Source organism: Octopus bimaculoides, chromosome 4 (genome assembly GCF_001194135.2).
Source record: "Octopus bimaculoides isolate UCB-OBI-ISO-001 chromosome 4, ASM119413v2, whole genome shotgun sequence".
In the NCBI taxonomy this organism is placed as follows: domain Eukaryota; kingdom Metazoa; phylum Mollusca; class Cephalopoda; order Octopoda; family Octopodidae; genus Octopus; species Octopus bimaculoides.
The window spans coordinates 65,462,177-65,486,236 of record NC_068984.1 but is presented as its reverse complement, the minus strand read 5'-3'; the positions used below and the strand labels follow the sequence as shown (position 1 = coordinate 65,486,236).

Below are 24,060 nucleotides of genomic sequence, written 5' to 3'. Positions count from 1 at the left end.
TTCACATAGCAATAAAACTGTTAAATGAATGGAAAGTAAATGGGTTTCTCTTTCTCCACAACAATCCTTTACCTCTTTCCTAATTGTTCCTGTTTTTTCTGTTGTTACTTACTGTTGTTTGTTTTCTTGGAAGTTTGCAGGGGTATGTTAATGTGTCTGTATATTTAGAAGAATTAAAGGAAAGTGTCAAGCTCACAGACAGCAGTGTTTTCCCTTTCATCAGCTCAATAAGCTATGTACAAAAATGAAATTTTGCTTTTTTCATTTTGCACATGGGCAGCCTTAATGTTTTGTGCGATTAGTATTCCAAGAGACAGTGTCATTGCAAGCTATAAATTTAAGTAATTTGTCATCTAAATAATCTCATATAACAGAAATAGCTTTTGTAAAATTTTGGTATTTTTCCTATCTTTTCTGGTTTTTCTGTTGTCTCTACCTAGTAAAAAAAGAAATTCATTATAACTGTCATTATTTTATCAAAAGGAAAGTAGTTCTTATCAAATTATTTGATAGCAAGTATGTGTAACTAATTGAACATGGAGATAAATAGAAGAATGATTGAAATTTACTTGTTGAGAGTTGCAGGAAAGCAACAAAAAATGCATATTTATGTATTATAATTCAACTATTTGTGTAATTTTTTATTATTTTTCCATGTCTTTAGATTAATGTTGTAAATACCCTAAATATAATTTAATAATATCATCATATACTAAAATGTAGCACAAGATGAAAATACATTAAACGTCTTAAATGAATATTTTAAACTAAAGGTAAAACTATAGAAGCTTATGGAGGTTTATAATTCTCTCTGCCATAGATCTTTTTCTTTTCCTTTTCCTCTAAATGACACCCAATCACATCTGTACTGGTAATTCTACTGTCATCTTTTATAACCATTGCTTATAATAGCTACTCTTCAGGAAATGGAAAATCTAAGTGTGGGTACCAAAATTAACTTCTTTGATATAACCAGCCAATTTTCTCATAGGAAAAAGAAGTGAAAAGAAAAAAAAAAGAAGAAAAAGAACTAAGTGATAAATAAATGATTTTCTCTCCAATAATTAAGGAATATTAGGTTATTAACCAAGTTTAAGCTTCTAATATTGCATAAGTAAATTTAAGATTTCATCAAATGAAATACCACCTCGACGCTGTCATATCATATAGGGATAAAGATAGGCTATTTTTGTTTCTCTTTTACTTTTCAAATACAATAATAAATATTTATTACCTTAAAGTCTAAATATTTTTTTTTATTACTTACCTTATTTCTTACCTTATAGGGAGCTAATTAATGCTTACTTTTCACACACCCTCAAAAGATATTATGATGTATATATTTTTTCTTCATTACTTATTTTTGTGTATTTCTTCTTCTACTTCTCTAATTGTCACTGCGTTTACTGCTGCTACTGTCATTGGTATTTTTGGATTATTATCTCTGTGAAAATTCTTATTATCAGTAGCATAGTATTGACACATCAAGTAATAGGAACAGAAATAGCAAGAAACCACTTAGCTTATTTTAACTGATGAACATATATGATGCAATTTAGTAGGAATTCTTCATGTTTTTAATAATGAAGAAAAAAATTAATCATTTTTATCAAAATTCAAAAAATCTTTTCAGAAGGATAGAATTTTAAGAAGAGGATTTAAACAAAAATATGATTCCACTTTTAAAGAATACAGTGTCTTGAATGGTAAAAAAAAATGCTGGCAGAAGAATATACATCTCTCTATATTAAAAATAAACATGTATTCTACAAACTGAAGAATATATGCATGTTAGTGGCAGCTATATAGTGAAGCGTTACCCATTGATTTTTATTCAAAGATTTTTTTAATAAAAGTTGTATATCTTACGTTTATTGTTTTTTTTTGTGCTAGATTTTAACAATAGTTGTTGATAATTGCCTGAATATCTATAACATCTATCTATTTATATAATCATGTGGTCATTTCATTTCACATCTTAGCTTTTCTTCTCATTTTGTATTTTTCTACTGCAAATTTTATCCCCTCTGTAGTATTAGTATCATCTAAGCAGCAGCAGCATCAGCAACAACAACAACAGCAGACACAAGAATATTATATAAAATATCAATAAGTGTATAAAACACTTCATCAACCAACTCTGCATTTCTTCAATAATTATATTTCAAGTTTCAAATTATTTTTGCTGTAATTTATCTATTTCTGTCTCCTTAATATCAAAACAGATTCTAGTGTTTTACTATTTCTACAGCATCCATACATATTAAAACTGTTCTACACCACTTTAGTGGCTCAATGTAAGACCATCAGAAAAACTGAGCAATAATAAAGGGAGGACATTACCAGTGTTTGTGAAATAAGCTTGTTATTCCACTTATATAAGCTTGAAAAATTCTTCCTAACGATTCCATCTTGTTAAATAAGGAATAAGTATCGTAACATTCTTATTGTTATAAATGGTTATGTGACCTTAACAAATTTGTCTCAAATATCTTTTCGTTTGTGTGAAAAAAAATAAGAGAAATAATTTTATATAGATTATTGTATCTGATAGGAAGAAAGATACAGTATTCATAGAACAAGTTTCTCAAAATTTAAGCATCTTTTATTTAATGTATTCTCTCAGGAACATTTTTAAATGTTTCTAAATCCAGGAACTCGGAAATTTTTATAGGTAAATGATTAATTACAGGGAGGCACACATAAGAAAAGTATGATTTCCCTTGCAAACATTTCAATTAAAAAACTTATTGCACATGTTCACTCATACACAATGTATGTGTGTGTATGTGCGTGCATGTATTTGTCTGTTTTCAATTTAAAAAAATGCAAAGTGCTCAATACACATCTGTTGTAGAAATGTGTAGATTTTGTTAAAATTGTGCATTGGTAAACTGAATTATTTCCTCATACCTAAAGGTCTTGTGCAGTTATCTAATGCCAACCATATAAAAGCTTCAGGTATAAAGAAATAATCTGGTTTGCGAACAAACAATTATACATGCACATATGCATGCATGCATGCACATGCATACACACACACATACACACACACAAACTCATTCATTCACACCCACTCACTCACATACACACATATGCATACATATACAGAGAAAATTATATAAAAAAATTTAAAAGAGAAATGGAAAAGTGACTTGTTCAATGAGACAATACAAGCAGTAGTATAAGAAATTTTTGTTCATGTAATGTATTGTAACTCTGATATTTAGACTTATCAAGCAAACATGCACTCATAAAGATCCTGAATATGTCTTAATATTTTCATCACATGCTTACTGTTAATTAACTAGAGAATTTAAATAGCTATTTTTATAATAAATACTTGTGTAAATATACTGTTCTTTGTATATTTAACACTTATATTTTATAGCTAAAATATATAATTATGAATAATTTCTAAAATTGTTTGAAATACAATAAGATTATATATTTTTTTTAAAATTTCTAATCAACTATGTACCATTCTACTGCTATTAGTTCTTAGCAGCTTAAGTAGTAAACCATCCACAAAACTATTATCTGGGGTGACACTAATGAAATTAGTTCTGTTCATTTCATTAATAATTACTCACATATAATGTAGCACAGAAATTAAACAATGTCAAAATATAATATATGATTTAGTGATTGTTGGAAATTTTCATGATTTGTTCTTAATATTTCCTGTAAGGCTTATCTAAACATTTTCTGTATTTCCATTGGTTTTCTATCAGCTCTCAATGCGTGTATCAGCAGCAATGCCTACCACATAGCTATTAGCAGGTGAATGGATTGTCTTTATATATATTGTCAGTTTATTTTCTGTTTAGATACTTCTCAAGTATATAACTTTGAAAGATAACCACAATTCCATAAAATTATATTTCTTAATTCTTATGGGTTCTTCTTCTAAATAGGTTGGGTAAGACTCATTGAATGATAATTTAAAACTTGTTTACTGCTCAACTAGTCTCTATTGTAGTTATTCAGTTTTAGAACATGAGTGACCTACTTCTGGAGATCATGTATGTTTAAACATTTTTTAATGTTTTATTTCAACTATACATCTTTCAAGATTACATCTTGTAGCTCATCAAAGTTTTTGATGGTTATTTTTCCCCCAGGATCATATAATTTGGTTTCTTCTACTGAGCACCAGTCTTTTTATAGAGCTTACAACTTCAGTGTTTAATATGAAGGATTTTGTTGATTGATTTTACTTTGTTTAATAACTACATCACTCATATAAACATTCCTTATCCAAATTTCAATATCCATTTTCTGTTTTAACTTAACCAATTTTACACATGATGCTTGCTCTGAATTATAATCTCCAATAGTTATCTAAATTCAGAGAAATACTATTTATCTGTGCACATATTCAAATAATGTACATATATTGTTACGGTTATCACAACTGTGTCTACATATAATTGATTATGTCAATATCTTAAGGTAATAAACCTACATCATTAGTTCTTACTAGTCTGATATTTCAGATTTGTTATGAATTTACAACCTTGAAGAAATTTTTGTCATTTCTTTTATTCATTACTTGAAACATATCGAAGCAATATTGTTTAGCTAAATTTAACTGCCCAATGATATCAAAGAGTTTTTTCAAATATATCTTTTTACAAAATCTCATGATCAGACCTTATTGTTGATGTTACGATGCTCACTAGTTAACACCCGTTACATGCACAATATTCCAATACACAATGAGCTCCAAAATACAAAGATGAGGAAAATTGGTTATTAAAAGATGACAGCGAACAGTAATTGAGAAATGGTAATAGAAAATAATTTTTGAACTTTTTGAATAATGCAACAAAGCAGGGTATATAATTGTTTCCTTAATATTTTTTTACCATATTTATTTATTCAAGGTTAAATTTCTGTTATTCTTAAATTTAGTATTGCTTTTAAAAAATACAGATATTAAAGCATATCAGTGTGTGTAATATTTGATTGCCTATGTCATATTATTATTTGCTTCACTATTTTTATTATATGTATTATGTAAAGTGAAATTAATACTTACAATCATGAACCAAATACCTCCTATATATATATGTATATATATGAGAGATATTTGGTTAATGATTGTAAGATTGTGAGTTCAATTCATGATAGTGTGCTGTGTCCTTGAGCAAGATGCCTTATGTCATGTTGCTCCAGTCCATTCAGCTAGCAAAAATAAGTAGTACCTGTATGTCAAAGGGCCAGCCATTCTGTGTCATGCTGAATCTCTATGAGAGAACTACATTAAGAGTACACATGTCTGTTGAGTGCACAGCCACTTGCATCTTAATTTCCCAAGCAGGCTGTTCTATTGATCAGATCAACTGGAGCACTCATCATCAGGACCAATGGAGTTCTAGTTATCATATATATATATAACAATAATAACTGAAAAGTGATATAAAAGTAAAAATTAATTATGTTTCTCAGAGGAAACATTGAATTCTAGAGAAATAATCAATCTTAGGAAATTTCAGTTTTTGGAATTTGAGCCATAGACATGTTCATTATAAGCAACCTGGCTTTTTTATTCGCTAATAAAAAAAACAAAAACTTTGCAATGTCAGCTTAAAATAATGTGTAAAGTAGATCATTTAAACTAGCGTCATGGTGTTTATAATTCAGTATAAGGTATCAGTGCTAAAGGCTGTTCAAATGTTATTCTCAAACAATGTGTGTGGTGGTGGTGGTGGTGGTGGGGATAAAGAACAACAAAAAAAAAACATGAATGTCAATATTTGGTATCTTCTAGGATTTTAATCATAATATTTGAACAAATTTCTTCAAGCTGAATGAGTGTACCACAAAGTAAACAGTTACAATGATTTTGAATTTAGTCTTTATCAATGCTGAAATGAATAAATGAATATATAACTATAATAATAAAGATACATATCTGATAGTATATAACAAAGATGTAAATGAAATAAATAATCTATTATTTAGTCTCTGTATATTTTGCACTTAGTGTTTATGTATCAATTATGGGCAGAGAAACATAAGATTGTTGATACTGATTTTAAATCAGTGTCAAAATAGAATATACAACATGTTAACAAGATGGAAGAATCATTCAATTTGCAAACTCGTATTCTTAACCTTGTCATTAGAGTTAAGTGGTAAAGTCTGGTAGGTCTGTGATACACCCACCAACACAGTAAGGATTGGTGAAAGCAATAAGATAGTCTCTGTAGCATGCTAATTTTTTGGCAACCCTTATTGAATGTTTTTTGTTTTTTTTCTCTTGTTGCTCTATTCATTTATTCATGTTTTATCAGAGCCAATTTGTAGAGTCTCTATGACTGGTTTAAATTGTACAAAAGCGCTGCAGTGACTGCTTTTGAGAATACAAATAAAGTTCTTTGAGCAAAACAGCAAGACACTAGATAGATGTAGCACCTGGAAATCTTACCACTTGTGAGGCATCAAATTCAGTAAAGCATTAGTCAAAGATGATTTATACTGTAGCCAGTGATGTACCCCTAAATATCAGAATACAAACTGTCTTTCAGGTAATTCTTCCAGTTTCTTTGTCATATTCTGTAATTGTCTTCAAATTAACTAGGTCTTATATCTAGTTCCTTCAGTCAAATTTCCACATTATCATCTTTAAAGACATATTGCAGGTGCAGGGGCACCTAGGGAAAAAACATACAAGGTTGTAAATAAAATAATTGCTATGCCTAAAATAACAAGTTGACTAATGGTGATTCCTCTCCCCCACCCCACGCAATAATTATATATTACAGGCTTCTTTCAGTTTCCTTTGCCCATTTTCACTTACATAGCTTTGGTTCACTCAGGGTTATAGTAGAAAACATTATTCTGAAGTACTACTCAGTGGGACTGAACTTAAGGCCACATGGTTGGGAAGCAAGTTTCTAAACCTCACGGCGACACAGCAATTGATCGAGACCTTTGGCAATATAACATGCTTGAGTGGAAGACTGATCAAGCCAAGTGAAATCATAGTTGTGGCAGATACTGATGTCACACAACTACCACTCATGCCGGTGGCACATAAAAACATCCATTACACTCTCAGAGTGGTCGGTGTTAGGAAGGGCATCCAGCCATAGAAACCATGCCAAATCAGATGAATCTGGAGCAGCCCCTCAGCTTGCCAGCTCTGTTCAAACCATCCAACCCATGCCAGCATGGACAATGGATGTTAAATGTTGGATTGGAATTTAAAAATAGTAATACTGTAATATTATAAATATACATCTTAAAAATTTATTTATAATATTACAGTATTACTATTTTTAAATTCCAATCCAACATGTATTTCTGCTGGATACATGTCCTAGTCTCCTTTGATGTAACATTAAGGCGCATTTATTTGATTCAGTTGCTGTACATATTCATCCAAGGTAGGCATGTCTATGCAGCTTTGTTCAAGGTATTCACTTCACCCATCTGCATGGATGATACCTTAACATATCTGCACAGGAATGTCTAGCTTGGATGAATTGGTTGTAGAACAGTTGAATCAACTTAAAACTCATAAATGCATCAATAGAAACTAGGACACACGTCCTGCAGAAGCATGTCGGATTGGAATCTAATGAGAATAATACTAATGATGTAATAAATAAATTTTGAAGATGATCTATCTCAACTCCTGTACACCATTTTTCTCTATGATGTCTTGATCATATGCTGTGTATGCTGTATGAAATCCTTTGAGGTTAATTGAGGACTTACCTATCAAATGAAGTACTTTTTAATTGTTTACCTTATTGTGGTTAACCAAATCTGGATTATATCAGAGAGCAGAAAAGGTAACTGCCCAGATTCCAAATCCCTAATCTGTTATGTTACACACACACTATATATATATATATATATATGTATATATATATATATATATATATATATATATAGTGTCAAATAATTAATAAAGCCATTTGAGAGTAGGATAGGATGTGTTGTAGCATTTGTTTTTGCTTCCTGTGTTCTGAGTTTAGATCCCATCTTTTTGCTTTTTCAAATTGATAGTAAGGTACTAGCCCAGAGCAGCAGATTGATGGAATGTTAGAGTAGTAGATTAGATGACTTATGATATCTGATTTTAGCTCAGAATGATATGCATTAATATCTCAAAGCTTGTCACTGGAAACACCCACCTCTACCCACCCCACCTTAAACAAAGATCACCTTTTGTCTTTCTTTGGTTTAGTGATAAACTTGGGAAGTCACAGGTATGAAATGGTGATAGGCACAAAAATCTTAAAGTACTCGAGTGCTTCAGCAAGCTGATCTGTCTCAACTCCTGTACATCAGCTGCTAGGAAACATTACAAGAGGGTTCTTCATGTCCTGTTCACTCAGCAAACGACATCCCCACTCACAGATACACACTCAGGCATGTGTGTGGTGATAGTTACCCAACCTTTATGTAATATGTTTTGAGCAATTTAACCTGGCACAACTCTTCTTTTAGCAGAAATTCATCATAGCACCAGAAGTTAATAAAACACTATTTATAGCTGCAGTCTGTACCACAGTGTCCTATTTGAGAATTAAGTATCTTCATCATTAAAAAAGACAGCATCATTGATTGATGCTGATCTTTAACACTTCAGTTAACAGTTAGTCAAAGCATTCTATTAATGTAACCATGTTGTTGAGAAGTTTGCTTTGCAGTGAGTGACATGGTTCCAGAGTGAATTGACCAATATTCTGATGAGAGGAATATGGCTGACAGAAACTGTGTGGAAACCTGTTGTGTGTGTGTGTGATTGTGTGGAAACCTGTTGTGTGTGTGTATGTGTGTGTGTGTAATTCTGTATGATATAGTTAAATTGGTGTTTTGCATTTCATCCATTCAACTGAATAATAAACTTAGCTATTGAAATAGTAACTGACAAAAGAAGTACCAGAGTGAAATAAATGTGCTTGATGTAGTTGATTAAAACTCTTCTAGATTTTGCTCCAGTATGACATCAGTCAGTGGCTGAAATCAGTAAAATAAAAAAATACGCACATATGTGTGTGTACTTGTATACATAAATACACATGCTTTGCTTATGGAAGAGGATATCCTTATGTGGTGAGTTGAAATAGGCTATTTCATACATCCACCACAAACAAACTTTAATCAGAACTATTATTTAAAATCTAATAGCAAGATGAGCTGAGATGTTTGGAAATCTGGTCTCTTTCTTTCTTTCCATTTACATATTTACATATAAAAGTGATTAACAAGAAGGCAATAATTTGAGGATTCTCCTTGCTGAGTTTTATGGGGAAAATGCTTGCTTGTATGTTACTCCCTTGAGTAGGATAACTTCTAAGAAGCATACACTCTGAGAGCCATTATGAATCCCACTGCACTTAATCTACTTTAGATAAGATCTTTACCTTGCATTAGCTTCAGCAGAAATTCAATGGGTAGTTTGGAACTGTTATTTGTGATATTTATTTAACTCACAAAATTACTTAAACATCAGTTACACAGATTTAAACTACAAATTTTCACAACTTCCATGTCTTGATAGTTATTTAAGTGTCCTTATATACCCACACTTTTGTTTTGTGGATTGTGATAAAATGATTTTGCACTTTGTTGTAGAATCAAGCAGTATTAAAATTTTGGCAATTCTAATTTTCATTTTTGTCTTGTTCATCTCAGGGCTGCTGTGTTAACTTTCTTCACAACCATCTTGAAAGCTATTTCATTCTCATACTATACAACTCAAATTCCTCCAGTTTAAATCTTCATTATAATGACATTAATGTGTGTGTGTGTGCATGCATGCACGTGTACACATACATGAAACTCTTTTTGCAATCTGTCACATTATACCTCTTGTTAAACAGATATCTCTGAGGGAGTGAAAATGAAAAATGTGAAAAGGTGAGAAAGGGTGTCAGAGCTGCTTTCTGCTGTATCCCAACCTAACAAATAACATGATGTAAATCAATGTTAGCTGGTCACATTATTTAATAAAGGAGCCTCTACATGGCCATGCAATGTGATTGAAATACTGACAAAATAACATTCATGTCATACCCTATCTAGATTTACTAGACAATTAGTTCCAGATATGCAAAATGACATTGGTGTTATGACTAGAGTAGCTTCCATTATAAGCCTGTTAGATCAGGGACTAAATATCATAAAGTTTACATTGAGCTAACAGAGGAAAATTTCTATGTGGTTGTCACACTACTCTAGTCAATGATAACAATGTAGCTGCAAACACTATGCAACTCTTTCATATATACGATGTTAAATGAAATGTAATCTAGTGTAAAAATCACAAGCCAATAGAAACCAATGCTTGTCTTTGGCAGAGCTACATGTATCAGGGAGAGGAGCAAAAAGAGAAAGTGTAAGTGGGAAAGGGATAGAGAGAGAGAAAGATAGAAAAATCAGATTAACATTGATAATGACACAGGATTATTGTGAATTTAATAGTATAATTACTAGATAGAAATACACATACATTCCCCTTGGTATGTAGTTTTCTTTTAATATCAGTTATTTGGAAATGAGAGGCAATGCTCTTAGTTGCTATGGGCATTGCTTGATTGGTGTGATGGAAGGATAACTTAGGCAGAAGCAACTGATGTTCAGTTTGCAGTAATCAGGGGCTGGGGAACAATTTCTGAAAGTAGGAAAAACTGAAATGTGTTTTTGCAATGAGTTCGAAAGACATGCACTTTCATAGGTTTTAATTTAAGTAGGTGCAAAATTGGCAGATTTAAAAACCTGAAAACTTTTATTGTAGAATGTTAGATAGAGGATAAGGTAAATTATAATTTATTTACTATCATGACTAGAGTTCCCACCTTGTAACATGACAGAATGGGTTCATAGATATATCAATTCTATACATTTTATTATTTAACCATTCGGGCATACTCGTGATAGGAGCATGTTCGTGATTCATGTTTTATCCTTAAGAGGAGTTTTTTTTCCTAATGTAGTAAAAATTTGTATTTATGTGTTCTATGTGTACATGTAACCTAGTAAGTCTCTGTTGCCCAATTTAACACCACCACCACTACCATCATCACCAGCTTCAGGGTGCCATTGGAAGATTTCATCTTTGACGAGCATTCAGATTAGGTATTTTGGTCTGAGAATTGCTTCCTATTGCAGCAAATCTTGAGCATAGTTTATTTTTTCTTCCCTTTTCCTCACTAATTTTACATATCCTGAAAGACAATATTAGGCTTTCACCTTCATCTGACTTAGCCATAAAAAACCTCAACTCTTTTAGATATAGAATACATACTATCTTCAATACATACTCATACTTTATAAAGCTAAAATATTTTATGGGTCTGTAATGAAAATGGGGCAAAATTGTTCACATTATTTACATTTTTTTCCCTCGCGAATGGCTGCATATTTTTTGCAAAGAATACATGAATGCATACTCTTTGCCTTTGTAAAGAGCATACATGTTTTAGCAATGTGGTATAAGAGTAACAAACAATGGAGTAGTGTTGCAACCAGTTCTTTAATATAAGTAATATTGAGATTTTAGTGTTATTGATGGAGGTTTAAGCTTGTTGTTATGTTCTAATTTCAAGAGGTTTTCAATATTTCAGCTTTTGAACATTAGATGGAATGGGAACATTAGATGGAATACCATAATGTGTCAAAGGTCATGTGTTCATCATATTCTGTGGAGATGTATTAGGTTGTCACTTAGTCAATTTAAAGAAAAAGATTGTATTGGAAAAGATTATTTTATGCTTGTTTATGTCACTTTCAGTTGTTTGACTTGCTTGTCATCAGCTACAGTAAAAAGCTGGTTATGCAAAAATAGGGCAAAAGCTTTGCATAGCCTACTAAACCGTATATCATCATCATCATTTAGTGTCTGTTTTCCAAGCTGGCATGGGTTAGATGGTTAGGTTGGAACTTGTAATCCAGAGAGCTGTACCAGGCTCCAGTCTGTTCTGGCTTGGTTTTTATGGCTGGATGCCCTTCTTAAAACCAACCTTTCCACAGAGTGTAGTGGATGCCTCTTATGTGTTACCATCATGGGCACCTTTTACATGTCACTGATATTGGCTATGACTATGATTTCATTTGGCTCTAAGTGTGTGTGTGTATATATACATAAACACACACAATCACATACACACACATACATATTTGTATTTGCGTGTGTGTATACATATACATACTATCCATGCAGTGACTTTCTGAGTAGACATTTTATGAGACTTCCTTGGAGGATTGTTAGGCCTTCACCCTAAAGTAAGTTTGATTATGAAGAACCTATAGAAAAGAATATATGAGATAAAAATCAATAATTTCTTATTTGCATAAATAAAATTTATCATGCAAAAATATTGTCGGGTCAAAACTTCACACAATCTTTTGGAGCCTCAATATTGCTGATTTTTGAGATTTGTCTAGCCAAATCTTCACTAGAGATTTTTTTCACCCTTTTGCTGACTTTTCAATATATCATTTATCGTAATCTATTTCTTGTTTCAGTCAATGGACTTTTGCTCATGCTGGGCACCAGCTTGAAATGGTTTAGTTAAAACAGATCACCCTTATTACATGCCTTTTATTTTTATCAGTCTCTTTTGCTGAAGTACTAAATTACAGGAACATTAACAAACCTACACCAACATTTAAATGGTGTGATGAGCAGGGAAACAAGCATACACAGACACACACACACTCAAACACACATGTATATGTCAAGACTGGACACCGTTTCCATCTATCAAGTTCACTCACAAAGCATTGATTAACCAAGGACAAATAGCAGAAGTCACTTGTGCAAGTTGTTGTGTTGTGCAAAGTTTGCTGCAATGTCTGTGCCTAAGTATGTAATTTCATGCCTGTGTGAGTGTGAGTGTGTGTGTGTGTGTGTGTGTGTGTAGTTAGAAAATATCAGAGATGAGAGTTGTAACTATATTGAGAAGTAATGTTTATCGCCACTTCAACATGGCTGTTCCATAGCAACTGACATTAATACCATTTTAACCTCATTACTTATATATATATATATATATATATATATATAAGTTCAAAAAAACAATAACAAAAAACAACAAAGTGAGGACGTGATATGGATAGTGTTATTGGATGCTCATGAAAGGAAAGAAAGAGTGTATGACGTTTCTATATATATATATATATATATGAATATGTGTGTGTATATGAATATGTGTATGGTGGGGTACACATATACATGGCTAAGAAGTTTACATTACACTTATAGTTCCCTGTGAACCTGAATTGTTATAAGTAAAATTTTGGGGATGTAAATTTGGCAGAAACCTGTTGACTGCAGAACTGCACTTATTCTTGGTGTGGTAAACCCATTGCAATGACTAATTTTGATGTTTGTTTCTTGAGTGATTTTAGCAGAATCTGCTCTCGGCTCTTGATTAGAATGCACCACCTGGTTCTTGGGTACCTGTAGCAGAATCCACTTAACTGCATGAATTCATATCAATTCTGTGGTACCTGTTGCTACTGAACTGATTCATATGTCATTTTTTCTATCTTTCTTTCCTCAAGTTTTTTTTTTTAATTTATGAGAAATTCATGCTCACAGCTTGTCTTTGAGTAATCTTTACAATTTATACGTATGTGTATACAAGTATATAGATGGTTACATGCATATTTCAAAGCTCATTTTACCTTTCTTGTTTTACTCTTTGTCTAAGCTTTTCATGTTTGCCAGAGTTACACTGGTTTTACTCCAACAGAAAGCCTTGTCACTTGTTCTGATCCGTTGTTGGCACCTTCACATTGTTCAGATTCCTGAGGTTAACCTTTGCTTCTTCTTACATCTTCCTTAGTCCTTCTCTTCTACAAATTTTTATCACCTTTCATTTCTTTACCCAATTGCCACATCCTCACATATCTATGTTAACATATTTTCTTCCTCTACACCTGAATATGATTCCTTTTATACCTAGTTTTTCTCTCAGTTTTGTATGTTCTTTGTCACTCATGCATACTGACCTTAAACATCTACCAGAGCATGATGGCTTCACTTCTTCCCAGCCTACACACATCACCTGCATTCAGTACTCATGTTTCATTATGATGCAACATTGCTATATATGTATGCAAGCATCACAATCTATCTAGAAGACTAATTTATCTTGCCAGCAAAGTTAATAGCTCCTTGAAATTTTTCATTTTGTTCTTACTCTGCAATGCTTTCGAGAGTCCATCTTTTACTGCTAATTTGATCACATAGATAACAGAAGCTATTGATCCCCCAGAGTATTTGAAAGTATATTTTATGGATGTTCTTTCTGCTAATTAATCCAAAACATTTCCTTATTATGATGTCTTTCTTTGTTAGCCTACCTTTGATCCTTCTGCATCTCTTGCATTCCTGTATTTTACATTGGGAGCACCCAATGTAAATTATGGATGTATTCTAAATGTATTGTATTTTTTACCTCTGTTCACTAAAACTTGTAAACTAGATTTATTTTAACACCTACATTCAGAATTTTTCACTATTATTATGACTGATTCGACTATGAGAGCTAGGTCAATAGCATGTAGACGTTCCTATAAATAAACCATCATGAATCCCTCTTTCATAGGCTCGAGAACTATAATAAACAGGAGATGGTTGAGAAACTGAGAAAAGAGTGTTAATGGACATCTAACTGTATGCTAGGTTCCTCATTGAACTCATAATTCACACCCTGCTGGTAGCATCTCTAATAAGATACATTGTTAAGTATAGAAAATGCTCAACATTCAATTGGATAAAAGACTTTCCACTTGTGTTCAGTTAGATATGCATTAATGCAAATCTATACCCTCATTACACACACACACACAGACCTATACACATAATTATGCACACCTGCATACACAATGAAATAGTGATATGTTTTCAACTAGTCGAATATTGTAACTTGAAAGTTTAATTCTTTGTAAATGTACTGTAGGTTAAGGAGTCAATCAGGCTGAATTGCATTCAAAATACTATAAAAAGCTTAAGTAGTAAGAAGTGACCCACTGTAACATTAAGAAATTATGGGATTTCTTTTTAACAAGTACCCATACAACATACATGTAGATGAGTTAATGAAGTTGCATTTATGCAGTCTCTCGAACTGCTAAAAATAACAATCATATCTGTTCTCAATGACACCATGCAAAATACTTTGGACTATTTGGTTGTACATATATCATCCAAGATAGATATATGAAGGTTACATTGGTCTTAGATGTATATGGTCTTAGATGTATATGATCTTAGATGTATATAGTCTTAGATGTATATGGTCTTAGATGTATATATAAAAGGATGGGATGGGTACAGCTAGGTTTTTTGGGTTTGCTGGGTTAGGAATAACCTTTACTTAAACTATTGTTATATATGTATGTAGAAACTATTCAAGTTACATTATTTTACGAGATGACTAATGATCAAGACAATTATTTTATTCAGGTGTACAAAAGTAATTGATAATGTCTCACTCTATGTTAACAAATATTTGTGCAGTTTGTCAGAAATATGAATATTGGTTTACAGTATCAAATCACTCCTTTTATGCTTGTTTCTTTTATTTTCTCATATTGTATTTTTCTTGATTTTATCCCTCTTTTATTCTCCATGTTTTGATCAATGACGTACATGAATATGTAAGCATATGTGCGTGTGTGTGTGTGTGTGTGTGTGTGTGTATTCATTTTATGACTATTTTGTATGTGAACATGATTTAAATGGTCTCGTTCAATCATATTTGTTAGGAACCCTGCTGTGGTTTATATTTGTAGGATATGTAACTGTCCTGTTCACACAGTAACTATTGATAGATGATGCCCAGTGGTACAACTTTAGAAAATGATATGAAATGGCATTTATCAGCATAGTCTGCTGCATTAAACATCACAATTGTGTACTTAGATTTCAACCACACTGATGGAAAGAAACTTGATATAATGAAAATTAGAATATTAGAAATTTGCTATAGTGTTTTGTTTTTACTCTCAACTTTCTCCCATCATCTCTCTCCTCATTCAAATAGCAAGGGATTATAAGGGATAAATTTAATTGAAAATAAATTCAATAACTATAACTGTCTTAGTAAATTAACCTATGTATTTTAATTAAATAAGAATTACTTTTGAAATATATCATTTTAATATGTTGAAGACATTCCTTCTCTAATTACTTTCATGACTATATAATTCTTGATGTATAGTTATTTTTCTGATGCTTCTTCCAATATTCAGTATGTTAAAAAATATTTTTGTTTTATTCATATTACCTGGCAGATTAGCATTGTTACTGTTGTTGATGATAATGATGATGGTGATGTTGAAATGAAATTTATGTCCTCAACTAGATAATTCTCCATTATTATTTATGTTGCTTATATTCTTTTTTTCTGTCCTTTAGAAACCTTATATATGATATGCTGTCAAATAGAATATGTAGTAGAATGACTGTAACTCTGCTTAGAGATAAAAATATAATTTAAATCATGCTATTAATCTGATAAAGTCATACAGTATACTAGAAGAATGTCATCCTATGGTATTCAACTAAGCTTTGAATAAGCTATAAGAAACTTTAGAAATTATTTAATGTCCATTGATAAATAAAGGAGACAGATGGACTGATGGAGACAATTTTGTAATGTTTTTGCTCCATTTAACAAACTAAGTGCAATAGCAATTTATGGCCCACAGAATAAAGATGAAGAACTATTATTAGATCCCTATATAGTTTTTTTTCTTCACATTTTATAAGATTATTATTTACAGGGGTTCTTTTATTCTTTTACTTGTTTCAGTCATTGGACTGCAGCCATGCTAAATGATTTAGTCAAAAGCATTGGCCCAATGCTTATTTTAAGTTTGGTAGTTATTTCATCATCTGTTTTTTAGAGGAAAACAAACCATCATCAGTTGTCAAGTACTGAAGAGACAAACACACATGTATTTAAAATAGAACTCATAGAATTTTAACTTATCAAATTCACTCACAAGGCATTGGTAAGCTTAATAAAAGACATTAGGCCAGTGCGTCAAGCAATGGAACTGGACACAAAACTACATAGTTGTGAAGCAAACTTCTTCCCTGCATAACTATTCACTAATTATGGAATAAATTGGTTGGTTATATTATTGAAGTTACAGCTTCTGATTTTCAATTCAGTTAAATTATATGATAATTTTAGCTTTTGGTTGAGTGGTTATTGCATTGTATTATTTCTTTTTTATCTACCAGTAACTTATCAAGTTGAACTAAATATATTACTAACTTTACAATTTGTCCCTCAACAATTCAATGACTTGTGCCTAAAATTTCATTCAGTTGCATTTAAATAGGAATGTATTTCTGAAATCCATTGAAAATCTTGGTCTGTAGGCATTTATTTCAAGGATACATTTAATAAGAGAACTGCTTTAGAGCCAGTTAATAATCTTCATTATACCTAATCATTTAGGATCAACCTCATTGAATCTAATAATAGCAATGACAAGTTAATGAAACACTCATTAATTAATTTGGAAGGTACTAATTGCATATATGCTCAAAAGTATTTTGCTGTAATATTCAATATGGAGTGCTCCTTATGTTCTAATATGAAAGTATTGTAAATTATTGTATAATTATGTCATATTTTATGTAATAAATACAAATTCTATTCCACTGAATAGAATATCTTCAGGAGAAATTTCAGTAACAAAGTTTTCTTTAGTGGCTTCTGGGTTGAACATAAGATTATTCATAAATTTATAGGTGTAGGCATGGATATTTAAGTATAGACTTGGCTATGTGGTTAAGTATAGGATCAAGCATGACTTGTGGTTAAGAGTAGGTGCCAGTATAACTGTGTGGTTAAGAATAGTTGTGAGTATAGTTGTGTGATTATGAAGTTCATATTGAAATCACATGGTAATGGATTTTGTCACAATATGTGAACAATGCGGACTGGTACATTGCTATAGCTGTGTGTTGGCATATACCTTGTGAGTGAAATAGACGGACACAAACTGAAGAAGCATTTTCTATATTAGTGTGCATGCGTGCGTGCATATGTATGTATGTATGTATGTATATATTGGGATTATGATATCTAGAGATAGTGGGAGTTTGTGTGTGAGAGAGCTTGGTGATAAAATATCATGAATTCAGTCAAGTAGAATCTTATTCAGGTACAGTTCATTTAGAATCATACAGGCTGTCTTAAAGCCTATATAAACTTATACAGATATATGCAATTTTATCATTCGATATTTCGACCAAACTTTGCAACAGAAGATGAAAAATATCTCCAAATAATATTGTTGATTTTTATCAGAGCAATAACCTTCATAGATAAGTTTAAGTATTTTGCCTCTTTTTTTTTTTTTAACAGATATATTCTATATCTTACAATACACTCACAGGTATTCTGAACTAAGTAAAATATTCATATCTAATTGATGGCACAGACAATAATACTAACTTAACCTTTAGCATTCAGATTCTCTGAATGATAGATTATTCTGTCAATTGTAATACTTATTTACATTATTCTTAATGTAGTTTCAATATTTCAATGATGTGGTTGTTTATTTTTAGAATGACATTGTAGGGTAAGTGTGAGAGGTTGGATCTGGACAGTTTGAATACAAAGCTGGTTCTATATTTGGTTCAGATATATGTCTGGTTTAAATGTTGAAGACTTTGATATGCAAAAATGTAATCAAACAAGAAAAAATTGCTGATTCACTAATTTTCCATGAAGGATCATTACGTATCGGCAGAAATATCTCTGTAAAACTATGGTGCAGTGGATTGAATGGTTTATTTACCTATATATTCATATGCACAAACATGCATACATGGTATGATAATGTTGAAATATTTAGATAAATTGAAAGATTTATAATCTTGATACTCTCTTGATAACTCTCTTCTATTAAAAGCAAAGCAAATATTTTAAAAACATATTCTATAAAAATGAAGTTGGGTTTAAAAAAATAGTTAGCCCAAAATATCATCATTTGAAAAGAAAAACATGAATATCCAAATATTTCATTTGTTTCATCTAATTAATTTATTTGAGTGCTTCTTATCAGCAAGTCTGTATTGTATTTATATCAAGTTTCCTTCTATACATTTGATGTTTTTTCATATCATTTTGAGAGTAATGTTGCATTAGTTCACATTTCATTAAGAAAATAACAATGACTTAGTAAAAGTTAGGCTATTGATAATAGCTTTTAGTTGTAATCTATAACTTCATTATTATAAGTGCTCTTTTCTATTTGACTTGAATTGAGTGAATTCATTGGGAATCTGGAAGTTCTTTTGAAAAGAAAATAGCTCACTCATCCCTCTCAATTCATTGGCTCAGTCTGTATGCTTGTGTGTATGATCATACATTTATCAAACACATATAGAGAAATTATTTATATAATATTGTATTGGTGTGTATTGGTGGTGAGAAAAAATGTTGACATAAAACTACTTATAGAGCTTATTTATTTTTATGCTATGATTGCATTGATATCTTCAGTAGCAACATGATTTCTGGCACAATTTGTAGCATTTTTTTTTTTACCAGATGTAATTCTTGTTATATATTTTGTTATATATTTTTAAAAATCTTTCTTTACCCCAATAACTTAATAATATGCAGATGAAGTTTATTCCTTCCCTTTCATTTTGGTGTGGATTCTACCATCTGAAATTAAAACAAAAAGTAAATTACTTCCAATTTCCAATTCTAAAGCATTATTAGGATTTATAGAATCATATATTTTGTGCAATTACGGTAAAGGATGCATAAAATGTTTGTTGAGTCACACATGACTGAATATCTCATTTCTAGCTCACCATTATGCAAATGACCAAATAACTCTTGCTATTTATCATGTGCAGGTGTAGTTCACTGCTCTAAGTCCTATGCTTACCCTATAATTAGTGTACTTTTTAAAGTTTCACTGCTGTTGTGAAGGCCATACTTTCCCCAGTGACATTAGCAATCAACATGCTTGAATATGATTTCATCTAAAGGGTGCAAATGTTTTGAACATTGATATAGTTATGAGCTTAATTCTAACCAGTTCTTAAATTTAGATATTAGATTTTAGAGTCTTTATTACAGACTTTGTCTTTAAGCAATTTATCAAGAGCAAATCTGTACTTGCTTCTCCAAGATGTACTTATTGGGAGAATTGTATTCAACTCCTTACAAATGAAATTCTTGTCAATTTTAGTGTAGCCTGCTGCTTGTAATTATTATCTACACACCTTGTGATAATTAATTAGTTGCATTGACTTGACCATTGAGATTTAAGTATCTTTCTTTGGATAGATCATTTATTGTTGCTTTGAAATCTGTAGAAATACAGAGAATGGCTAGTAATTCAATGCTTTTTGATTAGCTTCTACTTTAATTTTTATTTTCATTCTCTAAAACAAAGTGATATTTTTAATCTGTTAAAAGAAAATATTTTCCTTCCACTTGTATCATGGAAGAGTCATTTTAGTTTGACCAATTAAGAATGCACAAAACTTGTTATATTCCACTTTTGATTCTCTTCTTACTGTTTACTCTAAACTGTCAAAAATATTTTCTATATTTAAGAGATTAGGAATTATGTACATTATTTACATTATTTACGATTGATGGATATTTGTCTTCATCTTGTTTGTTGTTAACACAACATTTCGGCTGATATACCCTCCAGCTTTCATCAGGCATATGGCCTAGTGGTTAAGAGTGCAGGCTACAAACCCCAAGATTCCGAGTTCGATTCCAGACAGTGACCTGAATAATAAGGATAATAATAATAATAATGATAATAATAATAATAATAATAATAATAATAATAATAATAACATTGAAAAATACCTTAGGAATGAGAACCCAGGTTCAAAATTTCCCCAAGACACCTGATGAAGGCTGGATGGTATATCAGCCAAAATGTTGTGTTAACAACAAACAAGATGAGGACAAATATCCATCAATTGTAAATAATGTAAATAATGTCAAAAACATGTCATTACGCTTTTGTATTCTAGTCACTAACTTCTCAGAAGTTTATAAGTGCAGTCATGTGGGTTTCAGATTCAATCCCACTGTGTGACAGCTTGGACAAGTGTCTTCTACAGGCTGATCAATGCCTTGTGAGTGAATTTGTTAGACAGACGCTGTGAGAAAGCTTGTGTGGGTGTGTGTCGTGCTTGTGTTGTGTTTATTTGACAAACGATGTTGGTTTGTTTACATTCCTGTAACAGTTGAGCAAAAGAGACTCATAGAATAAGTACCAGCCTTAAGCACTGAGGTGGATCTGTTTGAATGAACTCTTGAAAGTGGTGCTCCAGGATGACTGTAGTCTACTGTCTGAAAGAAGTAAAAAATAAAAGGTAAAATATTTAGAGTAGATAGGGCTCATCCTCATCATCATCAGTATCATCATTGTTTAACGTCTGCTTTCCATGCTGGCATGGGTTGGATGGTTTGACTGAAAACTGGTATGCCTGATGGGTGGGGGGGAACTGCACCTAGTTCCAATCTGATTCAGCAAGGTTTCTATGTGCGGATGCCCTTCCTAACGTCAACCACTCTGAGAGTGAAGTGGGTGAAGAAATAAACATAAAGTGAATTGAATCATTTTGTTTATCTTCTTAAATGGCTGATATCACTCTTCCATGATGCAATTGTTGCAGTTTCAACAAATAGTTTTACAAGATATCACTTGACAACAATACAACTCTGAAATATTTTTAATGCCATTTAAAAAAAAAAATATACCTTTATTTTAAATAGTCACTTGACTAGTCTCAATGTCAGTTTTGTAGGGGTGAGGATAGAATTGACTGAATTCAGTAAGGATGGAAGGTACCTATTTCTATCGATGCTAAAGGGGTCAAAAATAAAATTAACTATGGCAGGATTTGAGCTCAAATTTCCATGGTATAAAACTAAGTACCCTTTCATGCATTCAAGATGTTATCCTTGAAAAATAGGTAAACCTCAGAAAACAGGAAAAGGTATTAATAACAAAAGTATTTTTTATTTCTTTACAATGTAGCACAAAGCTTGTTTTTCTTCTTCGTGAATATTTTCTAATAGTTTTTTTTTTTTTTTTTGAGAACACCTATGAATCAGGTATATAAACAACTAATATAGCTTCCGCCATTAGCCTATGTAAGAAGCTTTGAGTTTTCTTCTGCTCCTTTTCTTTCTCTTTTTATGAACGCAAAGATTAATTTGTTAATGATTTTTTACACTCCTATAAACAATTAGTACAACAAAAAGCTTATTCTCCATTCTCTTCCTATTTTGTATTACATTATGCTATTAAGAACATAATTGCTCAAGTATGTGTGAGCATTTTCTTCTTTTAGTTTTCTCAGTGCTTTAAATTGTTGACATTTAAATAGCTAAGAAGATCATGTCTAATGGTTGACAAATGATGGTCATCTTACAATCTGTATTAAAAGAGCTACATTTCAATCATCAGTCAGATTATAAAATTAACAGTGGTATTATATCCTTTGACAATAACATACACTTGTGGTTTTCTCTGCCAGCTTTCAGTACTTAGTGCTGATTTGTCAGTTGCAATCAATCACAGTCTTTTTTGCTCATGAGAAATGTACACAAGTAGGTGTGAAATGATTACCACATAGCTTGTGTTAAAATAAAATGCTGTCTTTTCTTCAATTAAAAGCGTCAAATATTATATTGTAGAAAAACAGGTTTTTGAGGGTTGTTTAAAGATTAATTTAATGTCAGCTAATAGGCAGTACAAATTAGATTAAAAGCAACAACTAATCAAGGGATAGATAAGCTTCAGAAAGCAGAATATCTTACAAAGGCTTGTTGGTCATTGTTATGAGTTCATTTCTTATGTGAAATCTTTAATATTTCTTTATAAAATATATCAAAAATATTTTTAGTGTATGAGTGTGTGGTCTCTATTATTCTTCAGTTTTGAAAACCTTTTGTTTTCCGTATATGATTTGTTTCTGATTTATTTTCTATCAATTAAGAATAATTATAATGTAATTAAATAAATTTTTCTGGACGTAGTTGATGTTAAGTTATAAAAAAAGCAAGCTATGAAAATGAGTTTCATTTTCATTATATCCTTGAAAAGAAAATATTTAACTCTTTCGTTACTCCTTTCCATTTATCTGTACATATACATAACTCTTTTCGTACCATATTTCTGTTGAAATATACCAACTTTGTTTCAATTAATTTTAAAAGTAATGAAAAATTAACTCAACTGTCATTATTTGACATTCGCATTTGGAACAAATTATCCTGAAATTTCGGTGGAAGATTTTATTTAGATAACTTTAAATCCAGAAGGTTGTATCATAGAACCAGGGACAGTTTCAGGCAGGTTGTTATCAAAAGGGTTAATACACACATTTGCATACAAACACAAACACACAAACAAATGGTAGAAAAACACTTAGCCTGATATTTTTTTTAAAGTCATGTGAGTTACATTTTAAAAAAAAGAAAAAAGTATAAGAAACACCAGCTATTTTGAGATCATGTTTTCTATCTCATTCCTGTCTCTCATGGCAATACAATATTATCTGAATATCTTCAAGGTGTTTATTGTAAGAGTGAGAGAAAGAGAGAGATTAAGTACAGAATAAATCAAATGAATAAGATATGGAAAAACACAAACAAGGATATGAGTATCTTTTAATCAGTTACTGACTGAAGTTTATGATTTGGGCACTTTTGCAGCAGGGAACCTTTAGCAATCCAATAGATTTAAAGAAATATTCTGCTACGAAAAGGTTCAGTAAAGACAGGACTGTAACAAGGATTGTGAGAATGAGACATGGGAAAAGATGGCAACAGCTATATGAGAATATACAAAAGAAAAAGAATATTGCATGCCAAATGTTAAGGTCTACTGATTTAGTAAAAAAGATGTGGAAAATATTTTATTTCAGTTTGAATAGCATAGAACAAGGGGAAAGTGAGTGTGCATAGGTGTATCCAAAACGTTTACACACACACACACACATACACATATTTATATGTGTATATATATATATATATATATATATATATATATATATAT

At 31.3% G+C, this 24,060-nt stretch overlaps 1 protein-coding gene across 9 annotated transcripts in view; it reads left to right on the top strand.

Annotated features, from left to right (window-relative positions):
• LOC106882502 (bone morphogenetic protein 1) overlaps positions 1-24,060 on the top strand; it is a 987,136-nt gene that overhangs the window by 1,986 nt on the left and 961,090 nt on the right. The gene's annotated exons all lie outside the window — the stretch shown is intronic.